At 41.0% G+C, this 25,604-nt stretch overlaps 1 pseudogene; it reads left to right on the plus strand.

The window, feature by feature from the left end:
* The first annotated feature begins 6,567 nt into the window (after positions 1-6,567).
* On the plus strand, positions 6,568-24,770 carry LOC116590260 (annotated as a pseudogene).
* The last annotated feature ends 834 nt before the right edge of the window (positions 24,771-25,604 follow it).

Here is a 25,604-nt window from a genome sequence, read left to right on the forward strand (position 1 = left end):
AGCATTCCAGCTACCTCACAGTCAACTTTCAGGATACTTCCTCTTCTCTGGAATGTTTGAATAATTACTCTCACACTTGATAAACACCTTTGCTCAGGAGACAGGATGGTGGAGAAGTAGGAGATGCTTCTCCAACCTGTCCCCTTTAGTGAGCTGATTATCTACCAAAGAACTCTGATCACCCATGAAATTGCCTGAGATTAGAATGATACACTTCTGGATCTCTACAGGGACAGAAGAGGCAGTGGACAGGTAAAGCAGAGTAGGAACATTGGACTGATATCAGAAAATAAATAAGAGGGGGAGGGAGCCACCAGAAGGAACCCATTGGAAAGTGATACTCCAATACGAGGTTGCACTGTGATTGGGCATTAACTTGGAGACTGGTTAAAAGCACTCAAAACCAGCAAAAGATCTCAAGAGGAAACTGATGGAATTGGACAGTCTGGGGCACGGGCTTAAGCTCAGGGATCCAAGACAGGAACTGCTGGTGCTGTGCCAGAGAGAGTGCAGTGAAGAATCTAGACCATGGTCCCTGAGCCTCTGGCACCCACGTGTGAGAGTCTGGGTGGATGCATTCATATCATATTTATATCATACTGATATGAATACATTAATCGTAGGGGATCTTAACATGCCACTCTCAGTAACAGATCATCTAAGCAGAAAATCAATAAGGAAACAAGAGCATTGAATGACACTTTGGACCAGATATGTCATTGATATATACGGGACATTCCACCCTCAAACAACAGAATACTCATCCTTCTCGAGTGCACATGGAACCTTCCCCAAAATAGACCACATACTGGGTCACAGATCTGGACTCAAAAAATACCAAAACATTGATATTATTCCATGTATATTCTCAAACTGCAGTGCTTTGAAACTGGAGCTCAACCACAAGAAAAAGGTTGGAAGGAATTCAAACACTTGGAAGCTAAGACCACCTGGCTTAAGCATTATTGCATCAACCAAAAAGTCAAAGAACTTAAGCCATTCATTGAAACCAGTGAGAATGAAGACACTTCAGTCCAAAACCTATGAGATACAGCCAAGGCAGTCTTAAAGGGGAAGTACATAACCATTCAATCTTCCCTCAAAAACCCAGAAAAATCCAGAATACACCAGCTGTCTTTACACCTTAAATAACTGGAGAATCAACAACAAATAAGCAAACTATGCACACAAGAAGGGCAATAATCAAGATAAGAGCAGATATCAATGAGATAGAAACTAGGCATACAGTAGAATGCATTATTGAAACTAGAAGCTGGTTTTTTGAAAGAATCAATAAGATTGATGAACCATCAGCCAAATTAATCTGCAATCAAATGCTCTACCACTGAGCTATACCCACTGACCAAGTTAATCTAAAAGAAAAGAGAGGAGACCCAAATTAATAAAACTATGAATGAAAAGGGAGAGATCACAACAAACATCAAGGAAATAGAAACAATCATCAGAAATTATTATCAACAGTTATACACAAAGTTAAGCAACCTTGATGAAATGGATGCATTCCTGGAAAATAAACACCTCCAAAACTGAATCAGGAAGAAATTGACAACCTGAATAGATCTAGTAACAAAATTAGTATATGTGCTGCCGAAGCGAGCACTCTAGTAACAAAATTAAAGCAGTGATCCCAAACCTCCCCAAAACAAGAGTCCAGGACCTGCGGATTCCATGGGTAATTCTACCAAACTTTCATAGAAGAAATAAAGCTTATTCTCCTGAAGCTGTTTCAAAAATCTGAAGCAGAAGGGAAACTTCCGGACAATTTTTATGAAGTCAGAATTACCTTGAATCCCCCAAACAGACGAAGACCCCACCACAAAGGAGAATTTCAGACCAATATTCCTGATGAATATTGATGCTAAGATTGTCAACAAGATCCTAGCAAACAGGATCCAACAGCACATTAAAAAGATTATCCACCATGACCAGGTGTGATTTATCCATGGGATGCAGGTGTGGTTCAACATTCAGAAATCATTCAATGTGATTGAACAAATCAATAAGAAAAGAGAGAAAACACACATGGTCCTTCATTTGAGGAGAAAATTCATTTGGCAAAATTCAGCATCCATTCCTAATTAAAACACTTCCAAGTATAAGGATAGGAACATTCCTCAATTTATCAAATCTGTCTATGAAAAACACACAGAAAATATTATCCTCAAAGAGAAAAAGCTTAGAGCCTTCCCTTTGAGATCAGGAACACGACAAGTATGCCCACTCTCACCACTCGTGTTCAGCATAGTATTAGAAGTCCTAGCAACAGCAATCAGACAACAAAGAGACATAAATGGTATCCAAATTGGCAATGAAGAAGTCAAACTCTCTCTCTTTGAAGAGAGAGATTATATGAAAATTTTATATGGAGTTTATATGGAAAACCCTAAAGACTCCACCTCCAAACTACTAGAACTCATACAGCAGTTCAATAATGAGCCAAGATACAAAATCATTGTACAGAAATCAGTTGCTTTCTTATACACTAACAGTGAAAATACAGAAAGGGAAATTGAAGAATCAATTCCATTTACTATAGCACCAAGAATCCTAATATACCTGGGAACAAACCTAACCAAGGAGGTAAAGGATCTGTAATGGAGGAAATACAGAACATTCATGAAATAAATTGAAAAAGATAGAAAAAGTTGGAAGACCATTCCATGCTCATGGATCAGAAGAGTAAACATTGTTAAAATATCTATAATACCTAGAGCAATATATACTTTCATTGCCATTCCAATCAAAATTAAAGCAGAGCAAACAATTGTAAAGTCTGTATGGAACCAGAGGAAACCCTGAATTGCTAAGGACATGTTGAAAAAGAAAAAGAAAACTGGGGAATTATGTTGCCTGATTTCTAGCATTACTACAAAGCTGTGATCACCAGGACAGCATGACACTGGTACACAGACAGACACATGGATGGGTGGAACAGAATAGAGAGCCCGGATGAAGACTCTCAACTTTATGGCCAGCTAATCTATGACAAAACAGGAAAAAAAAATAGGCAGTGGAAAAAAGACAGTCTCTTCAAAAAATGGTGCTGGGAAAATTGGACAGCTATGTATAGAATAATGAAACTGGACCATTCTCTTACACCATACACAAGGATAAACTCAAAATGGATAAAAGACCTCAAGGTGAGACAGGAATCCATCAGAATCCTAGAGGAGAACATAGGCAGTAACCCCTTGGACATTGGTCACAGCAACTTCTTTCAAGATATATCTCCAAAGGCAAAGGAAACAAAAGCGAAGATGAACTTTTGGGACTTCATTAAGAACAAAGGTTTCTGCACAGCAAAGGAAACAGTCAACAAAACAAAGAGGCAACCTGCAGAATGGGAGAAGATATTCACAAATGACAGTACAGACAAAAGGCTGATATCCAAGATCTATAGAGAACTCCTCAAACTCAACACATTCAAAACAGATAATCATGTCAAAAAATGGGCAGAAGACATGAATAGACATATCTCCAATGAAGACATACAAATGTCTATCAGACACATGAAAAAATGTACATCATCACTAACCATCAGGGAGATTCAAATTAAAACCACATTGAGATACCACCTTACACCAGTTAGAATGGCCAAAATTAGCAAGACAGGAAACAACATGTATTGGAGGGGATGTGGAGAAAGGGGAACCCTCTTCCACTGTTGGTGGGAATGCAAGTTGGTGCAGCCTCTTCGGAGAACAGTGTGGAGATTCCTCAAGAAATTAAAAATAGAACTTCCCTATGACCCTGCCATTGAACTCCTGGGTATTTACCCCAAAGATACAGACATAGTGAAAAGAAGGGCCATCTGTACCCCAATGTTTATAGCAGCAATGGTCACGGTCACCAAACTGTGGAAAGAACCAAGATGCCCTTCAACGGACGAATGGATAAGGAAGATGTGGTCCATATACACTATGGAGTATTATGCCTCCATCAGAAAGGACGAATACCCAACTTTTGTAGCAACATGGACGGGACTGGAAGAGATGATGCTGAATGAAATAAGTCAAGCAGAGAGAGTCAATTATCATATGGTTTCACTTATTTGTGGAGCATAGCAAATAGCATGGAGGATATGGGGAGATAGAGAGCGGGGGAAGGGAGTTGGGGTAAATTGAAAGGGGAGGTGAGCCATGAGATACTATAGACTCTGAAAAACAATCTGAGGGTTTTGAAGGGGCGGGGGGTGGGAGGTCGGGGTACCAGTTGGTGGGTATTATAGAGGGCATGGATTGCATGGAGCACTGCGTGTGGTGCAAAAATAATGAATATTGTTATGCTGAAAATAAATAAAAAATAAATTTAAATAAAGAAGATGGGATTGGGAGGGAGACAAAACATAAAAGACTCAATCTCAAAAAAATGGACTGAGGGTTGCTGGGGGGAGGGTTATTGGGAGAGGGTAGTGGGGATATGGACATTGGGGAGGGTATGTGCTATTGTGAGTGCTATGAAATGTGTAAACCTGGAGATTCACAGAGCTGTACCCTTGGGGATAAAAATACATTATATATTTATAATTTTTTTAATTAATAAAAAAATCCACATGCTTAGAAATTTGAACTGCTAAGTACAGAAAAACAAAACTCGATTATTCTCTTAATCCATACTCAAAGATAAACTTGAAGTGTTTAAAAGACCTCAATTTGATGCAGGAATGTATCAAAATTCTAGAAGAGAACATAGGCAGTAACCTCTTTGACATTGGCCGCAAAACTTCTTTCAAGACATGTCCCAAAGGCAAAAGAGACAAAAGCAAAAATGAACTTTCAGGACTTCATCATCATAAAAAGTTTCTGCACAGCAAAGGAAGCAGTCAACAAAACAAAGAGGCAACCCATGGAATGGGAGAAGATATTTGCAAATGAAAGTACAGACAAAGGGCTGATATCCAAGATCTATAGAGAATTCCTCAAATCAAACACAGTCAAAACAGATAATCATGTCCAAAAATGGGCAGAAGATATGAATGGACACTTCTCCAAAGAAGACTTACAAATGGCTAACAGCCAAATGAAAAAGTGTATAATAATCTTAGCCATCTGGAGATTCAAATCAAAAGCACATGGAGATATGAACTTACACCATTTGGAATGGTCAAAATTAACAATAGAGTAAACAACAATTTTATGAACTTACTATGAGCAACTACATATTAAGTTAACACAATCTGGAAGAAATGGGTACATTCCTGTACACTTATAAAGAACCAAAACTGAAACAGGAATCAATAGAAAATCTAAACACTCTGATAGCCACCAAGGAAACCGAAGCAATAATCAAAATCTTCATAATAAAGAAGAATCCAGGGCAACGTGGTTTTCCAGGGGATTCCTAGATCTACTTGTATTTTCATTACATTCTCCTGTTTGAAGTTGAGTTTTCAAAGACATTTACATAATTAACAAAAACAACAAGAAATAGAAATTCCTACATTGATGCAAATTTGTTCTTCTTCAGCCTCTTCAGGTCAGTTGTTGTGGAAAGCACATAAATAAGATATCCTCTGAGCTCCATATCTACATTGACAGGGTGAAAAGCAGCTATATTGTAGTATCAGAAACTGGAAAGAATCCCTACCCCAACCAACCACTAAAAAAATAAAATTATGCTATATTTACTCTTTGGAAAACTACCAAATATTAAAATAAATGATTCTTCCTGCTATAGAAATCAACATGGTTGAATTTTCAAGGATTTGTGCAGAGCAATTCTTCAAAAATTAAAACTAGACTAAGCAACATGTGGAAAACACGTAGTTATGTGAGAACAGAATGAAGAAGGGAAGAGGAAGGAGGAATTCCAGAGAAAATAAAAGAATTTTTATGAAGAATTGATTTGTTCACTCTGCATAATGCTTATTTGGACACCAATATTTATCCTATAACACATTCTGAATGTGGCAGTTCATTCTGTGTCAAGCACACTCATCAAAATTGTTACAAATACTCACAGAGATGACTCAGGAGGAACATACAGATATTAAAATGTGAGCAAATACACCTGCATGTACTCCGATTCTCTCTATATTTTAGGGAAACTCTAAAGCAGGTTAAATCATCCTGTCCCCATTACAGGAGGGGTTCCACATTCCTCACCAGCCCATGCACTCTGTCCTCCAGGTGGTTCAGGGGACAGTATGTCCTGTGGGGATGAGCACAGGGCCACCAACTGAGGCTCATTCTCACTACCTGGGTGCTCTTGGACTCCTCACAAAACTCTCTAAAGTTCTAAGTGTAATTTTACATTTTATTATGGAATAACACGACACCTATCCCACAACATTTGTGTCAATATTTAAAAAGAAATTAGCACGTGGTGGCCAAGTATATACTTTGGAAAGCTATGTAATGAAAAATCATATTTTCCTCAAAAGTGCTTAATACCACCAAAAAAAAGGCAGCCACATCTCTTCTAGTCATTGCCCTCTATGGTCACATAGATCCCAAGCTGAGTATATAATCAGAGAACGTGCAAATAGGGCCTTCCCTCTGCTGATTAAAACAGCCCATCCCTGACTCTGCAGCTGGGAGAGGAGCCCCAGCCCAGGATTTCCAGGCATTCCAATCAGTAACCAAGACAGAACACACACAACTCACAATGGAGTTTGCACTTGGCTGGGTATTCCTTGTTTCTCTTCTAAAAGGTAATTCATAGTGAACAAGAGACGTTGAGGGTGTGAGTGGGTATGAGTGAGAGAAACCATGGGTGTGTGATATATTTATGACTAGAATGTCTTGTGTCTACAGGTGTCCACTGCGAGGTGCAGCTGGTGGAGTCTGGGGGAGACCTGGTGAAGCCTGGGGGATCCCTGAGACTCTCCTGTGCAGCCTCCGGATTCACCGTCAGCAGCGATGGCATGAGCTGGGTCTGCCAGGCTCCAGGGAAGGGGCTGCAGTGAGTCGCAGGTATTAGCTATGACGGAAGTAGCACATACTACTCAGACTCTGTAAAGGGCTGATTCACCATCTCCAGAGACAACAGCAAGAACACGCTGTATCTGCAGATGAATAGCCTAAGAACCGAGGACACAGCCGTGTATTACTGTGCAACAGACACAGTGAGGGGACCTCAGTGTGAGCCCAGACACAAACCTCACTGTAGGATGGGATCTGGACCACCAGGGGGTGCACACTACTCACTAGTTCTGTCTTTAAGCACCAGGAGCAGATGCAGATGAAGGTTATGGGCAGGTTTCCTGTCAGGATCTGGGGATTCCTATCCAGAGAACACTTTCCCTCAGGGACCCTTTGTGCACACATGATTCTGTGCTTACCTCTTCACTCTCTGACTTTGAAAATTTGTTCTATTGAGGAAACAATTATACCAAAATGCACAAAATACAGTCACTCATGTTGTTTATTCCTTTCCCTAAATATCAATGAATCACAAATAAACTGGTGCTCATCAAATGAGCATTTATAGGAATCCCAGCTGCTCTCACTGTGCATCATAAGTCCACCCTGCTCAACGTGCAAACTCGCTAGAAGCAGCATAAAGTGTATGCTGGACAGGATACCACCAGGGGCATCAACAATCCAAAGCAAAAGAAGAAAATGTCTTGGTGGGAAGGTCACTGTCTTAAGCCATGCTCACATCATCAATGTTAATGACAACATGGCAAAGTAGTGGAACCCCCTCCAGATGTAGTGTTGATGTGGAGTATGAACATTACACACACACACACACACACACACACACACACACACACACAAGTATAAAACCTGTATCACTTTCCACTAATTTCTCTGCAGCTAAGGTGGTCCTAAGACAGAAATACACAGCATACAGGAAGACTTCAAGAAGCAGAAAAATCTGAAAGAGACCACCTAACGTTACACCTGAAGGAGCTAAAGAACCTCGAATGACTAAACCCTGAATATAGCAAAAAGAAGGAAATAGTAAAGACTAGAGCAGAAATAAATAATATAAAACTCAAAAACAACAGAACAAAACAAAAAACCAAAGTTTGCTTCTTTGGAAAAAAAAATAAAATAAAAGTGAGAAACCCCTCCCTAGATTTATCAAAAAAGAAAAGAGAAAGTCCCAAATAAATAATATCAGAAATCAATGTGTTTCTTTGGGGAACTAAAAGAGGGGTTGGGGTGGGAAGATGGAGTAAATCGGTGAAGGGCCATAAGGAGGATATGTATTTGAATAAGCAGTGGTGTTATAAGCAAATAATGTATTGTTGACCACTACATCAAAAACTAATGGCATAGTTTCACTTATTTGTGGAGAAAAAGGAAAAACATGGAGGACATTAGGAGAAGGAAGTTGGGGGAAATTTGAGGGGGAGATGAACCATTAGAAACTGCAGATTCTTAGAAACACACTGAGGGCTTTGGATGGGAGGTGGGTGGGGGGTTGGGTGAGCCCGGTGGTGGGTATTAAGGAGGGCATGGATTGCATAGAACAGTAAGTGGGGTGCATAAGCAATGAGTCTTGGAACACTGAAAAAATAAAGTTAAAAAAAACTAACATTGTACTTTATGATGGCTAACAACATAATTTTACAAAAGGAGTTTCCACATATAGTCCTGTGACAAAAAATAATTTAATTAATGTAGAATTCTAGGAGGAACAGTCCTCAATCCAAATTCTGAAATTATACTCAAAATTTTGTGTTTAAATTAGGAGTGGATGGGAGAGGGTGGTAACTGGCCAATGGGCATTAAGGAGGGCACTTGATGGAATGAGCACTAGCTGTTATATGTAACTAATGAATCACTAAACTCCACCTCTGAAACCAACAATGTACTATGTGTTTACACAAACTGAATTTAAATACAAATTTTAAAACATAAAAAAGGAAAGAAATCAATCTGATGCAGTGTCATTCAAAGTCCTTGCTTCAAAAGTGACATATAGACCAATGGAACAGAGTATAAGAACCTAGACATGGACCCTCAACTCTATGGTCAAATAATCTTTGACAAAGGAGGAAAAAAATATACAGTGGAAAAAAGACAGTCTATTCAATAAATGAGGCTGGGAAAATTTGACAGCTATATGTAGAAATGAAACTTGACCATTCTCTTACACCATATACAAAGATAAACTCAAAATGGATGAAACACCTCAATGTGAGACAGGAAGCCATCAATGTTCTAGAGGAGAACATGGGCAGTAAACTCTTTAACATCAGCCACAGCAAGTTCTTTCAAAATGTGTTTCCAAATACATAGGAAACAAAAGCAAAAATGAATTTTTGGGACTTCATCAAGATGAAAAGCTTCTGCACAGCAAACGAAAATGGGTACAAGAAAAAGAAGCAACCCACAGAATGGGAGAAGATATTCACAAAGACAGTACACACCAAGGGCTGAAATCCAGGATCTATAAAGAACTTCTCAAACTCAAGCACACAAAACATATAACAATGCCAAAAAATGGGTAGAAGACATGAACAGACATTTCTCCAAAGAAGACATACAAATGGCTAACAGACACATGAAAAAATTTTCATCATCACTAGCCATCAGGGAGATTCAAATAAAAACCACATTGAGAGTGACATGGTGGAGAAGTAGGAGGTGCTATTTCAACAGGCCCTCTAAAGTGAGCTGATTATCTACCAAAGAACTCTGATCACCCATGAAATCAGCCTGAGATTAGAATTATACACTTATGGATCTCTACAGGAGCTCCAGTGGGCAGGTAAAACAGAGTGGGAACATCAGACTGATATCAGAAGGGGCGGAGGGTGAGAGGTCAGGGTACCAGGTGGTGGGTATTATAGAGGGCACGGATTGCATGGAGCACTGGGTGTGGTGCAAAAATAATGAATACTATTATGCTGAAAATAAAAAAATAAAAAAAATCACAAAGCTAAAATAATAATAATAATAATAATAATAATAATAATAATAATAATAATAAAATAAATAAAAATGGGAGAGAGCCACCAGAAGTGACCCATTGGAAAATAATACCCCAATACGAGAGTGCCCTTTGATTGGGGACCAGCATTAACTTAGAATCTGGTTGAGAGCACGCAAAAAGAGCAAAATATCTTAGGGGGAAATAAACCCAATACACAAAATTCGGTTACATTTCTATACACTAAAAATGAAACAAAAGAAAGAGAAATCAAGGAATCAATCCCATTTACAATTCCACCCCCCAAAACAAACAAACAAACAAACAAACAAACAAACAAACAAAAAATAAAGCTAACCAAAGAGGTAAAGGATCTATATTCCAGAAACTACAGAACACTTAAGAAATTGAGGAAGACAGAAATGGAAAAACTTCCATGCTGATGGATTGGAGGAAGAAATATTCTTAAAATGTTTATGTTACTCAAAGCAATCTACATATTTAATGCAGTCCCTATCAAAATAACATTGAGAGAAGAATGGATAAGGAAGATGTGGTCCATATGTACAATGGAGTATTATGCCTCCAACACATGAATACTCAACTTTTGTATCAACATGGACAGGACTGGAGGAGATTAAGATGAGTGAAATAAGTAAAACAGAGAAAGTCAATTATCATACAGTTTCACTAAATTGTGGAGCACAAAGAATAACATGCTGGACATTAGGAGAAGGGAAAGAGCGAATTGGGGCAAATCGGAGGAGGATATGAACCATGAGACGCAGTGGACTCTGAGAAACAATCTGAGGGTTTTGGAGGGAAGAAGGATGGGGTGATATGTGAGCCTGGATTTGGGTATTAATGAGGGCATGTATTGCATGGAGCACTGAGTGTTATACATACACAATGAATCTTGAAACACCGCATCAAAAATTAATGATGTATTGTATGGTGACTACCATAACACAATTCAAAAAAGACTTTATGGGGGTGCCTGGGTGGCTCAGTGGTTTAAAGACTCTGCCTTCAGCTCAGGTCATGATCCTAAGGTCCTGGGATCAAGCCCCACATCAGGCTCTCTAATTGGTGGGGAGCCTGCTTTCTCCTCACTCTCTGTGCCTGCCTCTCTGCCTACTTATGATCACTGCCTGTCGAATAAATAAATAAAATATTTTTTGACATTTTTTTAATTTTTTATTTTTTATAAACATATGTTTTTATCCCCAGGGGTACAGGTCTGTGAATCACCAGGTTTACACACTTCACAGCACTCACCAAAGCACATACCCTCCCCAATGTCCATAATCCCACCCCCTTCTCACAAACCCCCTCCCCCCAGCAACCCTCAGTTTGTTTTGTGAGATTAAGAGTCACTTATGGTTTGTCTCCCTCCCAATCCCATCTTGTTTCATTTATACTTCTCCTACCCACTTAAGCCCCCATGCTGCATCACCACTTCCTCATATCAGGGAGGTCATATGATAGTTGTCTTTCTCCGCTTGACTTATTTCGCTAAGCGTGATACGCTCTAGTTCCATCCATGTTGTCGCAAATGGCAAGATTTTATTTCTTCTGATGGCTGCATAGTATTCCATTGTGTATATATACCACCTCTTCTTGATCCATTCATCTGTTGATGGACATCTAGGTTCTTTCCATAGTTTGGCTATTGTGGACATTGCTGCTATAAACATTCGGGTGCACGTGCCCCTTTGGATCACTATGTTTGTATCTTTAGGGTAAATACCCAATAGTGCAATTGCTGGGTCATAGGGTAGTTCTATTTTCAACATTTTGAGGAACCTCCATGCTGTTTTCCAGAGTGGCTGCACCAGCTTGCATTCCCACCAACAGTGTAGGAGGGTTCCCCTTTCTCCGCATCCTCGCCAGCATCTGTCATTTCCTGACTTGTTGATTTTAGCCATTCTGACTGGTGTGAGGTGATATCTCATTGTGGTTTTGATTTGTATTTCCCTGATGCCGAGTGATATGGAGCACTTTTTCATGTGTCTGTTGGCCATCTGGATGTCTTCTTTGCAGAAATGTCTGTTCATGTCCTCTGCCCATTTCTTGATTGGATTATTTGTTCTTTGGGTGTTGAGTTTGCTAAGTTCTTTATAGATTCTGGACACTAGTCCTTTATCTGATATGTCATTTGCAAATATCTTCTCCCATTCTGTCAGTTGTCTTTTGATTTTGTTAACTGTTTCCTTTGCTGTGCAAAAGCTTTTGATCTTGATGAAATCCCAATAGTTCATTTTTGCCCTTGCTTCCCTTGCCTTTGGCGTTGTTCCTAGGAAGATGTTGCTGCGGCTGAGGTCGAAGAGGTTGCTGCCTGTGTTCTCCTCAAGGATTTTGATGGATTCCTTTCGCACATTGGGGTCCTTCATCCATTTTGAGTCTATTTTTGTGTGTGGTGTAAGGAAATGGTCCAATTTCATTTTTCTGCATGTGGCTGTCCAATTTTCCCAGCACCATTTATTGAAGAGGCTGTCTTTTTTCCATTGGACATTCTTTCCTGCTTTGTCGAAGATTAGTTGACTGTAGAGTTGAGGGTCTATTTCTGGGCTCTCTATTCTGTTCCATTGATCTATGGGTCTGTTTTTGTGCCAGTACCATGCTGTCTTGATGATGACAGCTTTGTAATAGAGCTTGAAGTCCAGAATTGTGATGCCACCAACGTTGGCTTTCTTTTTCAATATCCCTTTGGCTATTCGAGGTCTTTTCTGGTTCCATATAAATTTTAGAATTATTTGTTCCATTTCTTTGACAAAGATGGATGGTACTTTGATAGGAATTGCATTAAATGTGTAGATTGCTTTAGGTAGCATAGACATTTTCACAATATTTATTCTTCCAATCCAGGAGCATGGAACATTTTTCCATTTCTTTGTGTCTTCCTCAATTTCTTTCATGAGTACTTTATAGTTTTCTGAGTATAGATTCTGTGCCTCTTTGGTTAGGTTTATTCCTAGGTATCTTATGGTTTGGGGTGCAATTGTAAATGGTATTGACTCCTTAATTTCTCTTTCTTCTGTCTTGCTGTTGGTGTAGAGAAATGCAACTGATTTCTGTGCATTGATTTTATATCCTGACAGTTTACTGAATTCCTGTACAAGTTCTAGCAGTTTTGGAGTGGAGTCTTTTGGGTTTTCCACATATAGTATCATATCATCTGCAAAGAGTGATAATTTGACTTCTTCTTTGCCGATTTGGATGCCTTTAATTTCCTTTTGTTGTCTGATTGCTGAGGCTAGGACCTCTAGTACTATGTTGAATAGCAGTGGTGATAATGGACATCCCTGCCGTGTTCCTGACCTTAGCGGAAAAGCTTTCAGTTTTTCTCCATTGAGAATGATATTTGCGGTGGGTTTTTCATAGATGGCTTTGATGATATTGAGGTATGTGCCCTCTATCCCTACACTTTGAAGAGTTTTGATCAGGAAGGGATGCTGTACTTTGTCAAATGCTTTTTCAGCATCTATTGAGAGTATCATATGGTTCTTGTTGTTTCTTTTATTGATGTGTTGTATCACATTGACTGATTTGCGGATGTTGAACCAACCTTGCAGCCCTGGAATAAATCCCACTTGGTCGTGGTGAATAATCCTTTTAATGTACTGTTGAATCCTATTGGCTAGTATTTTGTTGAGTATTTTCACATCTTTGTTCATCAAGGATATTGGTCTATAGCTCTCTTTTTTGATGGGATCCTTGTCTGGTTTTGGGATCAAGGTGATGCTGGCCTCATAAAATGAGTTTGGAAGTTTTCCTTCCATTTCTATTTTTTGGAACAGTTTCAGGAGAATAGGAATTAGTTCTTCTTTAAATGTTTGGTAGAATTCCCCCGGGAAGCCATCTGGCCCTGGGCTTTTGTTTGTTTGGAGATTTTTAATGACTGTTTCAATCTCCTTACTGGTTATGGATCTGTTCAGGCTTTCTATTTCTTCCTGGTTCAGTTGTGGTAGTTTATATGTTTCTAGGAATGCATCCATTTCTTCCAGATTGTCAAATTTATTGGCGTAGAGTTGCTCATAGTATGTTCTTATAATAGTTTGTATTTCTTTGGTGTTAGTTGTGATCTCTCCTCTTTCATTTATGATTTTATTTATTTGGGTCCTTTCTCTTTTCTTTTTGATAAGTCGGGCCAGGGGTTTATCAATTTTATTAATTCTTTCAAAGAACCAGCTCCTAGTTTCATTGATTTGTTCTATTGTTTTTTTGGTTTCTATTTCATTGTTTTCTGCTCTGATCTTTATGATTTCTCTTCTCCTGCTGGGCTTAGGGTTTCTTTCTTGTTCTTTCTCCAGCTCCTTTAGGTGTAGGGTTAGGTTGTGTACCTGAGACCTTTCTTGTTTCTTGAGAAAGGCTTGAACCGCTATATCTTTTCCTCTCAGGACTGCCTTTGTTGTGTCCCACAGATTTTGAACCGTTGTATTTTCATTATCATTTGTTTCCATGATTTTTTTTCAATTCTTCTTTAATTTCCCGGTTGACCCATTCATTCTTTAGAAGGATGCTGTGTAGTCTCCATGTATTTGGGTTCTTTCCAAACTTCCTTTTGTTGTTGAGTTCTAGCTTTAGAGCATTGTGGTCTGAAAATATGCAGGGAATGATCCTAATCTTTTGATACTGGTTGAGTCCTGATTTAGGACCGAGGATGTGATCTATTCTGGAGAATGTTCCATGTGCACTAGAGAAGAATGTGTATTCTGTTGCTTTGGGATGAAATGTTCTGAATATATCTGTGATGTCCATCTGGTCCAGTGTTTCGTTTAAGGCCTTTATTTCCTTGCTGATCTTTTGCTTGGATGACCTGTCCATTTCAGTGAGGGGAGTGTTAAAGTCCCCTACTATTATTGTATTATTGTTTATGTGTTTCTTTGATTTTGTTATTAATTGGTTTATATAGTTGGCTGCTCCCATGTTGGGGGCATAGATATTTAAAATTGTTAGATCTTCTTGTTGGACAGACCCTTTGAGTATGATATAGTGTCCTTCCTCATCTCTTATTATAGTCTTTGGCTTAAAATCTAATTGATCTGATATAAGGATTGCCACTCCTGCTTTCTTCTGATGTCCATTAGCATGGTAAATTCTTTTCCACCCCCTCACTTTAAATCTGGAGGTGTCTTCGGGCTTAAAATGAGTTTCTTGGAGGCAACATATAGATGGGTTTTGTTTTTATATCCATTCTGATACCCTGTGTCTTTTGACAGGGGAATTTAGCCCATTAACATTCAGGGTAACTATTGAGAGATATGAATTTAGTGCCATTGTTTTGCCTGTAAGGTGACTGTTACTGTATATGGTCTCTGTTCCTTTCTGATCTACCACTTGTAGGCTCTCTCTTTGCTTAGAGGACCCCTTTCAATATTTCCTGTAGAGCTGGTTTGGTGTCTGCAAATTCTTTCAGTTTTTGTTTGTCCTGGAAGCTTTTAATCTCTCCTTCTATTTTCAATGATAGCCTGGCTGGATATAGTATTCTTGGCTGCATGTTTTTCTCGTTTAGTGCTCTGAAAATATCATGCCAGCTCTTTCTGGCCTGCCAGGTCTCTGTGGATAAGTCAGCTGCCAATCTAATATTTTTACCATTGTATGTTACAGACTTCTTTTCCCGGGCTGTTTTCAGGATTTTCTCTTTGTCACTGAGACTTGTAAATTTTACTATTAGGTGACGGGGTGTGGGCCTATTCTTATTGATTTTGAGGGGTGTTCTCTGAACCTCCTGAATTTTGATGCTCGTTCCCTTTGCCATATTGGGGAAATTCTCCCCAATAATTCTCTCCAGTATACCTTCTGCTCCCCTCTCTCTTTCTTCTTCTTCTGGAATCCCAATTATTCTAATGTGTTTCATCTTATGGTGTCACTTATCTCTCGAATTCTCCCCTCGTTGTCCAGTAGCTGTTTGTCCCTCTTTTGCTCAGCTTCTTTATTCTCTGTCAATTGGTCTTCTATATCACTAATTCTTTCTTCTGCCTCACTTATCCTAGCAGTGAGAGCCTCCATTTTTTATTGCACCTCATTAATAGCTTTTTTGATTTCAACTTGGTTAGATTTTAGTTCTTTTATTTCTCCAGAAAGGGCTTTTATATCTCTCAAGAGGGTTTCTCTAATATCTTCCATGCCTTTTTCGAGCCCGGCTAGAACCTTGAGAATTGTCATTCTGAACTCTAGATCTGACATATTACCAATGTCTGTATTGATTATGTCCCTAGCCTTCGGTACTGCCTCTTGTTCTTTTTTTTTGTGTTGAATTTTTCCTTCTTGTCATTTTGTCCAGATAAGAGTATATGAAGGAGCAAGGAAAATACTAAAAGGGTGGCAACACCCCCAGAAAAATATGCTTTAACCAAATTAGAAGAGATCCCTAATTGTGAGGGGGGAGAAAGGGGATAAAAAGAGGTTCAAAAAGGAAGAAAGAAAAAAAAAGGAAAAAGAAAAAAAAAGGAAAAAGAAAAAAAAAGAAAAGAATTTAAAAAAAATAAGGAAAATATAAAAAAAGAAAAAATATATATATATTAGATAAACTGGTTAAAAAACGTTAAAAAAGAAAAAGGTAAAAGTTAAAAAAAAATTTTACCAGAAGGTGAGGAAAAAAACAAAAAATGAAAAAGAAAAAAAATTAAATTAACTGCAAGACTAAAAAAAATCACAGGGAAAAAGCCATGAGTTCCGTGCTTTGCTTTCTCCTCCTCTGTAATTCTGCTGCTCTCCTTGGTATTGAAACCGCAGTCCTTGGTAGGTGAACTTGGTCTTGGCTGGATTTCTTGATGATCTTCTGGGGGAGGGGCCTGTTGTAGTGATTCTCAAGTGTCTTTGCCCCAGGCGGAATTGCACCGCCCTTATCAGGGGCCAGGGTGAGTAATCTGCTCGGGTTTGCTTTCAGGAGCTTTTGTTCCCTGAGCGCTTTCCGTAGAGTTCCGGAGGACGGGAATACAAATGGCGGCCTCCTGGTCTCCGGCTCGGAGGAGCCGAGAGCCCGGGGTCCCACTCCTCAGTGCGCCCTCCGAGAACAGCGCCCAGTTACTCCCGTCTGCCTGACCTCCGGCCTCACCGAGCCTGCGACCGGTTCAAGGTAACACCGAGCTGTGAGCTTACTGTCAGCTCTGTCTCTGTAGCTGGCCTTCCCGTTCCAATACCCGCAAGCTCTGCGACACTCAGACACCCCCGATCCTTCTGTGACCCTGCGGGACCTGAGGCCACGCTGACCCCACGTGGGCTTCGCCTCGGTTTAGCCTCTGGAGCGATGTCCCTCAGCGGAACAGACTTTTAAAAGTACTGATTTTGTATGCCGTTGCTCCGCTGCTTGCCGGGAGCCGGCCCCTCCCCCCGGGGTCTATCTTCACGTCGCTTTGGATTCACTTCTCCACCGGTCCTACCTTTCAGAAAGTGGTTGTTTTTCTGTTTCCAGAATTGCTGTTCTTCTTCTCTTCGATCTGCCGATGGATTTTCAGGTGTTTGCAATCTTTAGATAAGCTATCTAGCTGATCTCCAGCTAGCTGAAGTAGTCTCAGCCTGCTATTTCTCCGCCATCTTGACTCCTCAGTCCAGTTCCATCCTGAAAACTCAAGAACTCAACGCGCCACAAATTCACATACGAAGTCTCACAATATGATTCTTTATCTTGATTAATAGTTTTCTTAACTAATTGGCTGCTCCCATATTGGGAGCGTAGATATTTACAGTTGTTAGATCGTCTTGGTGGATAGTCCCTTTAAGGATTATGTCGTGTCCCTCTGTATCTCTGACTACAGTCTTTAGTTTAAAATCTAATTTATCTGGTATGAGAATCGCTACCCCAGCCTTCTTTTGAGGCCCATTGGCGTGAAAAATGGTTCTCCATCCCTTCACTTTCAGTCTGGGTGTATCTTTAGGTTCAAAATGGGTCTCTTGTATACAACATATGGATGGGTCCTGTCGTTTTATCCAATCTGCCACCCTGTGCCATTTTATGGGTGCATTTAGGCCATTCACATTGAGAGTGACTATTGATAGATACATTTTTATTTATATCGAGTTACCTTTGAAGTCTTTCTTTATGTAAATTGTCTCTATATTTCTGTTCAATGCTATTCTTAGGATTTTCATCTTTTATAGAACCCCCCCTTGATATTTCCTGCAGTGTCGGCTTGGGGGTTGAATAGTCTTTTAAGCCTTGCCGGTCTTGAAAACTCTTTATCTCTCCATCCATTTTGAATGTCCGTCTTGTTGGATAAAGTATTCTTGGCTGCATGTTCTTCTCATTTAGTACCCTGAATATATCTTGCCAGCCTTTTCTGGCTTGCCAGGTCTTTGTGGACAGGTCTGATGTTATTCTAATAGGCTTTCCTCTGTAAGTAAGGAGCCTCTTTGTCCTAGATGCTTTCAAGAGATTATACTTACAATTATAATTCCTCAATTTGACTATCAGGTGTCGTCATGTTTTCTGGAATGTATAATCTTGGGTGGAGACCATTCAGGCTCTAGTACATGAATGCTGGTTCCATTCATGAGATTGGGAAAATTTTCATGAAGGACTTGTTCCACTATATCAAGACTTCTTTCTTTCTCCTCCCCTTCAGGGATTCCAATAATTCTGATGTTGGAATGCTTCATGGCATCATTTATTTCCCTGATTCTATTTTCGTGGTTTCTAAGCTGTTTGTTTCAGGCTTCCTCCTGATCCTTTCTCTCTATCTGTTTGTCCTCCAGATCACTAATTCTATCTTCTGTCTCAGTTACCCTAGCTTTGAGAGAGTTTAAATTAGATTGGAACTCATTCAGAGCATTGTGAACCTCCTCCCTTGTAGCTTTAAGCTCTGCCCTAACATTGTGAACATCCTGTCTGGTCGCTTTCAGCTTGGCCCTAATCAATTCTGTTTGGTCATCCATGGCTTTCTCCAACCTAGCTATTTCCTGGATAATTGTTAGCCTGAATTCTCTTTCCCACATATTGTCTATGTTGATATCCGTTAGCTCTGTTGCAGAAGGTCCATCCTCTGTATTTTTCTTCTGTTGGGCATTATTCCTCCTAGTCATTTTGGTGGGAGATGACTGAACAGATGTAGCTGGATGTATTAACCGTGGTGCAGTCAAGGTGCTCCCTGGAACACTTCTGAGCAATCAGGATTCCCCACCCAGATGAGAGACAAAAGAAAAGAAAAAGAAGAAAAAAAAAGAGATAGAGAGAGAGACAGGAAAGAAAGGGAAGATGAAAGAGAAAGTGCAGCCCAAATGGGCCCCAAGGTAAGATTTATGAAGTAAGCAAACAAAAACAGACAAACAAAAAGACTGATACAAGTATATGACAAGAGAAAAAAATATATATATGCAAATAAAGGAAGAACCTCATCAAAAAGAACCCCAAGTGTAAGATTTATATACTATCAGGACAAACACAAAAACACAGAAACACTTGTGGAAGAAAAAGATGGGAGAGTGGTTATAAATTCTCAGTGTGTGTGAGGAAGGTTGTTTTGATTCCTCCTGGATGTATCTCGATATCTTTGTTAAAGGACTCAACTTTCCTAAGATAAAGGCGGATTAAAAATTAGTTTACCTATAGGGGTAGTATTGATTGGGGAAAGGAAATTACTTTGAAGTTTAACTCTATATGAATATTAGAAAATAAAAATAAAAAGGAATAAACTGGACTAAACTAAAATTAAAAAAAAAAAAAAGAAGGAATTCAAAAAATAGAAATGCAAAAGAAAAACATAGGTGTATGTATCCAAAAGTTCAGGTTAGAAGGTTATTATGGAATTTGATGTACTGGACAGCTCGCTGTGATGGTTATTAGGTTAAAAAAATCACCTATATATATAAAAAAAATGTACCAGAATAGTGGGAATGAATAAAAAATAAAAGTTTTCCTATGAAGTAGTGGTTGTTCTCTTGTAGTCCTTTTTTTTTCCTCTTTTTTTTTTTTCTTTCTTGGTTTGTGTTTTGGGGGGAGGGGCCTGCCACGTGGGTTTTCAGTCAATGATGTTCCCTGACTTAAGTCCTCCCACAGCCCTCAAGGGGGTGGGCTCTGAGGAAACTGTTTTTGTGTTTTTTGGTTTTTGTTTTTTTTTTCAGGCTTTAGTTCTCTGGCGGTTTTTATGCTTGTTCACTTTTATTTTTCTCACTTCGACCACTTTTGATGGTTTTTGTAGTTTTAGAGGAAAACAAACAGCACCCTGATCTCCCTCTCAGAGAGAAGCCTCAGTCTGGCTGCAGAGCCTAAATAAGTTTTCCCTTGGCCGCGGGCAGAGCAGGTTCCAAGCCACGGTCCCTGGGGACACAGGATCTTTTGCTTGTACCCAAAGCCAAGGCAGCGGCAGCTGTCTGGGAGCTCTAGACCACCAGAGAGGTTCCAAGCCAAATTCACACTGAGATTTTCCCGCTGGCCCTGGGCTGGGAGTGCCTGGTTTTTCTGTGTCTAAGAACACCCGGCTTGAGCGCACCAGTTTCAGGGGAGGCTGAGGTTCACGCGAGGGTCTCAGGCTCAGAGAACGGGGTGCAGGTCCGAGAGCACCAGGCTGGGCCTTTGCGCACCTCTCTGGGGGGAGAGTTTGGTGCAGATTCTGAAACAATGGCGCGTATCAAAGGGCACCGGCTGGGACTTTATACCTCTCTCAGGGGAGTATCTCAGGCTCTATAGCAGGGCTCTCGAGTTCTGCTGCCCGGCGTGGCTCCCATCCCCTCACAGGAAACGGACCCCAGGAGGGCACTGGTGGCTTAGGGACCAAGAGCTGGTTTCGCACTCTCTCTGCCTCAGCTCCAGGGAAGGCAGTCCTGGGACCGGGGCTTAAGCCCCTGTCCCTAGCTGTTCCAATTTCCACAATTTCCCCCGAGATCCTTTGCTCTTTTGGAGTGCTTTCAACCAGTCTCCAAGTTAATGTTCGTCCCCAGACACAGGGCACTCTAGCTCCTATTGGGGTATTACTTTCCAACTGGTCGCCTCTGGTGGCTCCCTCCCCCTTTTGTTTATCTTCCAATATCAGTCTGCCATTCCCACTCAGCTTTCCTGGCCCACTGGAGTCTTCTCCCCCTGTAGCAATCCAGACATATATAATTCTAATCTCAGGCTGATTTCATGGGTGATTGGAGTTCTTTGGTAGGTAATCAGCTCACTTTGGGGTACAAGTTGAAAAGTCGCCTCCTCCTACTTCCCCGCCACCTTGTCCCAGCCCACCCTAGTGTTGTAAACAGAGTCTCTACCAGAGCAAAAGTGGGAGTCTCAAGTGGCTTAAGGTCCACTGTTGATAACTAACCACATAGCCTCCCTATTTGTCTTCAGCTGTTTCAAGATCTCATACAGGACAGTGAAATCTTGGTGGTGGGTATTAAGAAGGGCACATATTGCATGGAGCATTGGGTGTGCTGCATAAACAAAGAATCTTGGAACCCTGGAAAAATAAAACAATGAAACAAAACAAAAACAAAGAAACAAATAAACAAAGACAGGACAGTGAGAAAAACAATCAGAGTGGAAAAATGGGAAACTGATCTCTCCAGATGCCATCACCCCCAGTGTGTTCAATGTCCCCTCCTGGGGACAATTAGGTCCAGCTGGTCCACAGTCACACTACAGTGCCCACCATTAATTACATGTAAAAAGAGGATGGGGGGGTCCTGGGTGGCTCAGTTGTTTAAGCGACTGTCTTCAGCTCAGGTCAAGATCCTGGAGTCCTGGGGCGCCTGGGTGGCTCAGTGGGTTGAGCCGCTCTCTTCAGCTCGGGTCGTGGTCTCGGAGTCCTGGGATCGAGCCCCGCATCGGGCTCTCTGCTCAGTGGGGAGCCTGCTTCCTCCTCTCTCTCTGCCTGCTTGTGATTTCTCTCTATCAAATAACTAAATAAAATCTTAAAAAAAAAAAAAAAAAGATCCTGGAGTCCTGCATTGTGCTCCCTGCTTGGCAGGGAGTCTGCTTCTCCCTCTGACCCCGACCATGTTTGCTCTCTCTCTCTTTCTCTCTCTCTCTCCCTCTCTCAAATAAATAAATAAAATCTTTAAAGAATCTTTAAAAAAAAAAAAAAAAAAGATCGGGGCCAGGATTAATCTACTCGCTGACACCTCGTGTAATTCTGCTGTCTCTCAGAGAATATATCTCTCCCCTTCACCTGAGGCTATTGGAGCTGCCATGGTCCCTGTGTCACCATCTCATATCCAGCACCTGAGGCCTCCAATCCAAAGGTTCCCTAACAGGGTCATGCCTTTCTGGCTCCTGGCCAGCAAGACATGCAGGCAGAGAAGTGTTTCACAATCTACTGCCACCTGCAATTAAGGATAATGAAGTTCTCATTTCCTGCCTTCAGAACAAACTTTAAGCTTCCTCCTTTCCCTGGAGACCCACCTTCATTCAAAGTGCATTGCAGAAGATGCATCTTTAAAAAAATGTACCCATTGCTCTTTGGGCCTCCCATGCACATGAGGCTGGATTGCCTACAGTGTAAAGCTTACATTCAGGTGTCCAGGGTGAGGAATAGCCACCTCCCACCAGCCACCCAACTCCCTGTCCTGGTGCAGAGGGAGGGCTTATATAGACTCTGCTACAACAGGATGTTCTTGCTTTTCCCCTGAACCCTGTGACACCCAGAACTTGTGAGTCAAGAAAGAGCAGAATTTTATTCAGGTGGCTACTAAAGACACTGATTTAGTAGGAGATGTAGGAGCCATAGTGAAATTTGTCATCTCTAGGGCCCCTGTGTCTTGAAATCAGCGACTATTCATGCCTCAGTTCTTGGACATGGAGCTGCATTACAGGAACAGGCATCTGCTCAGCTTTCTTGCTAATCCCATTGAAACTTGACTGACACTTTGTCTTTGCAAGTGTGTTTGGGAGAGATCATAAACTTGGGCTAAATATGTCCCTAAATTCTTGAAGCCAACTTACATTCTGTAGCTTCTCCCAAGGCTGCACTCTTGTTCAGCAGGTCCAATACTTGTTCCTCTGTTGTCAAACAAATATTACAGACATTTCTGAATAGACCAGCTAGACAAGGCCACACACCTTCTGTCTTAATGTCCAGGGGTCTAAATGCCAGGTTTGAACTAGGACTATCTCACAGTTCTTCAAAGCTCCCCACAAAATGTGTTGTCTGTTCTGTGCATTCCTATCCCCAAAGCAAAGACTCATCTAAGTGAACTCCTAGAGAAACATGGGTACAGCTGCCATTGGACTTCACCCTTCTCTGCCTTTGCAAGATCTCTATAAAACAGGGTCTTATCCTTGCCAGATGCAATTTCAGGGAGCTATTCCTTGCACTCAGAGGCATACACATTATTTATAGGCCTACTATTATGTCTGTGCACTCCCTGGGTCTCAGCTATCTCAGTGTTAATAACATGTTCACCTATCACTGCCTGGAAATGATGGCATGTCAGCCTAGGCAAGTCGTGCCTCTGGGATATGTGCTATAAGTTCCTTCCCATGCCAATTAGGCTTTGGGACATCAGGAACTGTTGCATGCTTACACCCCTACAACAGATGCCTGGATACATTAAGTGTCCCATTCCCCCCTGTTCTTCTCTGACAACTTAATCTTTCCCAAGGCAACCACAACCCTACAAGCAGTACACTGAACCCACCCCTCCATCACTTTGTATCATGTTAACACTTTAAAATCAGCTACCCACACACCCCCTGAAGATAGAGACTCTACTCCAATGCACACAACTGCCTTTGACTATGGGAATGATTCCTAGGACACACTGAAGTCAACCCTGGCTTCTATTCCGGGTTGCTACTCTATGTGGATAAATATATAAATAGTTATGTCAGTTTGCTAACTCAAACACTCAAAATGCACTCTGCCTACTGCAAAGTCAGTCTAAGCCACCTGGCTCTCAGCTCTTCCAAAAGTTTGTGCATATGAAAAGGTGGGGGACTTCCATGATTTACACCATTCTAGACAAATCTGGGGTCTGCCAGGTCGTTGGCACCATCAGAAGTCCCATGGTTCCCAACGGCTGTAGTTACTGAGGACATATTGTCTATGTCCAGTACTTGATGCCCTGTTTTAGGCTACTGATCCTGCTACCCAAATGACTAATGGTCCCTCCCCAGCAAAAGCTGTAAGAACACAGACACTGTCTCTCCAGGGACCACTAGAGCTGAGAAGGCTGACAAATTCACAGCCAAGAACATAGTTCCTTCTCCTTTCCCTCAAGTTGGAAATCTGATTTTATCCCTGACTTACATTATTGGTTACCATGTAAATCCCCCACAATGTGAAAAAGACACATGGTACTATAGACGGACAGACAATTCTCAGATCAGGTGTGCATTGGGTTGAGTCAACATCCTGCCCCCTTTCTTCTGACCTTCAGGTTTGCACTGACTCCATAAGATGGGATAATGAAAAAAAACCAAGAGACAACACGTTCTTCCCAGGAATCCATAAAAACTCTGAATTATTTATTTCTCAGAGAATTCCAGTAAACTCCACCCAGTTTCTGTAGGGGTTTAGTGGAACCCAGGGAGTCCCCATAGGCCTCATTGTCCTTTGGAGCTCTCCCAGTGCATTTGATAGATTTTCTACCATTTTGACTACTGTCTGCATGCTTGGTGGATGGACAGATGCTGTCTGAAAAGACAGGACATTGCCACACATGGTTAAAGATGCAGTGCTTGAGATGTGTCCCAGCTTTGCCCTTGTGTTAGGGATTCAGCTTGACCAAGAAACTCAAATTAGCATAGAGACAAACCACCTGTTTGCAAAGCCTCAGGGGTACTCCTTAGAATTTCATATCCCAGGTCATCCTTGGTCATCACAGATAAGTATGAGGAGGATGAAAATAATGATGGGACAGATTGCAATATGAAAATCTAGACACAAAAAGTGACTTTAGGAGAGAACTGTCAGAAATTTGACCTTAAATGCCCAGAATCCATTGCACTTGACCTTTACTGATATTGGAATACTCCAAATTAGACACATGGACTGATGCCATGAAATAGTATTTTATAAAGGAATCCTTAGCCCTACATTCTTGGATTGAGAAAACTTGGTGATGACTTAAGTGGACAAGATGATGCCATGTCTAGCTATTCCCAAGAACCATATGGCAAACTTGGAGCATGTCTTCCGCAGATAATGATGACATGGCCTCTGCCCCTGACAAGCCTTGACACCCCTTTCTACCAGGACTTTCTCAAAAAGTGCTCATGTCTTTAGGGAACACACAATGCCACCTTGCTAAGAAAGGCTTTACCAAGTACTGCTGACCACCTACGCACCTATCAGAATGAAAAGGAGATGTTCCTGGATTCACTCACAGTGACCAAATAGACCCAGGTCACCATTGGCAAGACACTTATTGGTCATCTCCATGGACAACCGCAGGTAAAGATTCCAAGAACCAATTTTGAGGCTCCAACAGCACATGACATAACCATGTAGGTCATTGATTGAGAAACTGGATGTCCACGACCTCTTTTCTTGTTGCAGACTTTCTCTTATACAGAAAGCAAACTTTTTGAGATGAGATCTGCCCTTTCTTCCCTATTGAAAGACTGTACTGCACCTCTTGCTCTTCCTAGACTGCCAACTGCTGGTCATCCTTCAGACTGTGCCTGCCCCATTACCTGTGCTGCTGACTCAGCAGGTCAGGCCCAGACCGTACTCCAGTTTTCAAGGCCTGTGTGTGTTAGAAAATTGGCCCGATGGTCAGTTGTGTTGACATCAGGTTTGTGAATACAACTCTGAATTATTTTTCATGCCTGTCAACTCAAGCAGGTGATTCCATCACAGTGATAGAATCCCTGTGATGGGATGGACATTATAGGA

This window comes from Mustela erminea, chromosome 5 (genome assembly GCF_009829155.1).
Source record: "Mustela erminea isolate mMusErm1 chromosome 5, mMusErm1.Pri, whole genome shotgun sequence".
In the NCBI taxonomy this organism is placed as follows: Eukaryota; Metazoa; Chordata; class Mammalia; order Carnivora; family Mustelidae; genus Mustela; species Mustela erminea.